Raw genomic sequence first — 4,355 nt, forward strand, 5'->3', positions numbered from 1 at the left:
ACCTTCTAATAGATGTTTTTATTCAGTAGGCCAAGTACTGGGAAAAACTATTACTGCTATTGCAATAAGTACTAGAACACGTAGTTAACTGACAGAGATACTAGTGACTATTGTATTACTACTACTAATTAAGAAAAATATTTACTAGTAACAAAACAGATACTGGTTTTAGTTTTAAGGAATACATGTTTAAACGGCTTGCCATATAGCGTGTGAATGGCTCGCTGTCTTGGTACCTGCCAATCATCATGAACAAGTGGCCACGCCCAGATCGTGGTTAGCATTTTGGGTAGAGGATGTTCACTTTATACCGACGAAAACAAAACGTAAGAATCTCTACGAAGAATTCAGTTGTATTCTTGTTTGTATTTGTATGCGTAGTCCTGTAATAATATGTTTGGCTGATGTTCGTTTAGTTTTATCCTGCAAAAAGGCTAGTAAAAGTTCTAAAGCAACCGATAGCGCGGAACAGACGCAGTCCTTACGGTCACATTCAGCTGATTAAAAAAAAGGCCTATGTCTGTATATTTATTTAGTAATGTGAAGAAAATAACATATTTGTTCGTTAGTATGCAAGTCAGACGCGTCTTAAATTTGACACTTCATTCACATCTGGAAACTGTTCAGTAGTAGCCTGTTAAAACGTAATTGTTTAAATAATATTTAATTTAAACAACACAACGTTTTAATATATACAGAAACTTTGTATCAGTGCTTTAATTATTAAAATACTCAGGATTCCAAGATCTTTAAAAATAACATCATGAATACGTTCAAGATACTCTTTAAATCTTAAACAAGACAGATGGCCTGAATCCAGAATTACGAAAGTTGAATTGATAATCCACAATATATATATATTTCACAATATAAAGACATTTTTTGTACTACTTTAAGATTCATTATTGATAAGAAGCTCTTGTTTCACGGTGCTGTGTAACATTGTGGCTCGTGTCACGCTGACATCTCTATGAATGAGCGCTGGCATGGCAACAGACTGTGATTGGCTGATTTCTAGGGATACCCTAAATGACTAGCACACAGTCAGAGCCCCTCCTCCAATCAGCACTGAGCTCAGAGCTGCGTCAAACTTAATACACATATATACAAATACACACGTACATAGACAGCCAACGTTAAGTGCATGCCTTTGTATGAGCACCTGTTTCACAAAGCTACCAGCACATGCAGCTCGTGTAACTGACAGCAAAACTTTACTAACTATACTCAGTATGCAGCACAGATGCTGACTGTCATTCAGCCCATCACAGTGACTTATTACAGGTGAAATGTCTTTTATTTCTCAAAAAGTTCATAGAAATGTAATTAAATCCAGTGATACTGGTAATTCTCCGATTCAAATAGAAATTTCTGTAATTTCAAAGAATTTCTTTTTTTAATTATAAAGGATGGAAACATGTAGAATAACATGATAACGTAACATCCAAAACAGTTAAATCTGTGGATTCACTCAATAAGAATATAGTGACTATAAAATGAAGTTTTCACTGAAAACTTTTATGATCATGCTTTTTTAACGCAAGTACTCCCTCTAGTGCTATGCTAGTAATATATATAGAGAGAGATTGAAAGACCTCATTGAGAAAATAGTATTTCCATTATACTCCAAACATGCTGCAAATACACCTATTACCATTGCGATCACAATTATGCTAAACATGCTAATAACTTGTAAATATCATAACACCAAATTATGCATAACTTATTTTCTCACAATTTATACTTTAACACAGACTAGTAAAATGTAACCGACACTCCCTTACAGGTTATATAGAGCAGGAAATTAAGACAATGGCTAAAATATCACATGGTTGGACATCATGTCATTTACAAACAATGGCCATCTCATTAGAGACTCCACAGAGAGAAGTTATTCGGTCTCACACAGAGACACTGTTGCCAGGATACAGTGGCTGGTGTCTAAATGTCTGAAAACATTATTGTCCCTAATATCCTCAACACTGGGGATGTTACGAGGTCTTAAATAAAAACAGGTAATTTGCTCTTACATAAACGGTGTTTTCTATACTTCTCTTTGGAACATTACAAGTTTATAAGTAGTAGTTTCTTGATTGCCAAATGATGTCTACAAATGCACCAGTGGCAGAAAAATGCAATGAAAATTCTTTGATAGTTTTGTCTTCAATTGTTGGCTTTTATTGCATTGTATTGTCTCTAGGAGCAAAATAAATAAACCGAAGCTAGAGTGAAAAAGACATTATTGACATCTTCAGTGCAGTGTCCATGCTGCATCATCAAGGGTTTCCATGGAAACTGTGGTTTTGGTGCCAGCCTGTTGAAGTTTCTCAGGCATGGAAACATTAGATGTGCAAGGCCAGAACAAAGTCACTGATGCAGATCACACCAAAGGCTGACATGACACAAGATCAGTGTACAGAATAAGCCTACAAGATGATCCTTTTAAAATAATAATATTATAATAATAGAGCCAAGTGCATTTTAAAAAACCATGTATATAGAGTACTATATTATCCTGCGTACACTGCAAAATAATGAAAATAATAGATTTTTGGAATATTACATTTATTTATATTATTTGTAGTCTCTTTTCACAACTGTTGTTGAAGAATACTGAATACCCTCAGGGTCATGGCCATCATATTGACAGCACCTATTCTGGATGAAATGTATTATTCCTACAGAAAGAGTAAGAAAAATATTTTGTAGATGAAAAAACAACAGGTGGGCTGATGTATATTTACAGATATTTTTTATTATTTTAATTATGTTGCAAACAATGACATCAAGATATACTGGTGGACAGTTATTTATGTGAGTGCACGAGTATGTGTCAACAGTGAGACCACAAAAAGCAGAATGAAGTCCTCGATATTAGGGATTCTCAGTACATTAACAAGGCAGAGAAAGCGATTAGCTGGAATCAGTCTGCTGTGTGCTCACAGACAGGAAGTGACGTCGACACACACATCCAAAGATTCTACATACAAAGCTTTGGGATGATAGTGGTTGGGCATACATGACTGTTGGAAACAGTACGCTGCGGACCAGCAAGCACAGGAAACTACTCACCACTGATGTAGTCTTTTAAGTTACTAATTGTTGCCTTGTACGGCAGCCAGTGGAGAAATTTTCAAACTCGCTCCGTTTGTCTGCCTCATTATTCTGATCAGCAGGCCATCTTCCTATAAATGTGTTCGTAGAAAACACATGCACACCTTTATAGTTAACACACAGAGCAGGCTATAGATATTGCACGTCGATCTACGGTGGAGGTGTCATCCTCAGACTCCACAAGGTCCAGGACAGTGGCGTCCTCTGCAATGCCGAAAACCTCCCTGAATCAAGATAGCTCATCTGCACAAGGTCACAGAGCAGTACCACATGGTACGTCAAAAGGCCTGTATGGGCAATGCCTTCTGAAGTCTTCATAAACACGCAGACAGGCAGCAGATGGTGCAAGCAAGCAGCAGAATGACAAAGCAATGAAAGCGCTATAACAGTGACGCAGGGTATTACGCAAGAAGTGGTTAATGAACGTCATTTTTGAGAATAGTGAGGCAGAATGTGGCGGTCAGAGTGAAATCTGGGAGTAGCAGAAGTACTAAATCAGACTGGATGAGATGTAGCTGCATTTGTGTGGAGTGCCTTGTCCCAAAAGTTGAACGCAGCCCTGAAAATGGTGGATGTGCGCAATTAAGAATGAGGAAAATTACACTTCACTTGCTCTCTATCAGTAAATAAAGTATGTCAAAGTGTCAGAATTATATCCTTTGTAAACAAAAAAGAAAAAGAGAGAGAAACAAAATGTAAACCCTATGTTTCCAGGGACAAGTGCACTTTACCGATCTGTGTCCTTATAAAAGCAATCCTTTTATCATATTGTGTTTTCTGGGGATCGCATGTAGATTTGCCAAAACTGCTTCAAAAGGTCTCAAACCGGTTTTTAGAATGGAAAAGGACTTTATGGATGAGCTGTGGATGAGAATGGTTTAATAACGTGAACTGAAGTGGTTACCGCCTCTTAAAGTGACGAGAGCCGGAGAACTAAGCATCCAGGCATTTATATGGTTAAATTACATTACAGAACCCCAGAACAGACAAGTCAAGCTGTTCATCTTCAGTCAGTTTAAATGTTTAAAAGTCTTTCTCTTTTTTAAAGCAGAATGTGACAATCATCAAGACAGAAAATGTAAATGTCCAACAGAACGGTTTTGAGAGCCCTGTATCCTGAATTCCCCAAACAGCATCATTCTGCCTTCTGTTCATAAACGCTTGAGGTGAGAGCAACACCTGTGCATTGCATCCCTACCATACTTTAGATGAGGAGAAGCAAAAATTTACAGTATACGAGG

Source organism: Carassius carassius, chromosome 47 (assembly GCF_963082965.1).
Source record: "Carassius carassius chromosome 47, fCarCar2.1, whole genome shotgun sequence".
Taxonomy (NCBI): domain Eukaryota; kingdom Metazoa; phylum Chordata; class Actinopteri; order Cypriniformes; family Cyprinidae; genus Carassius; species Carassius carassius.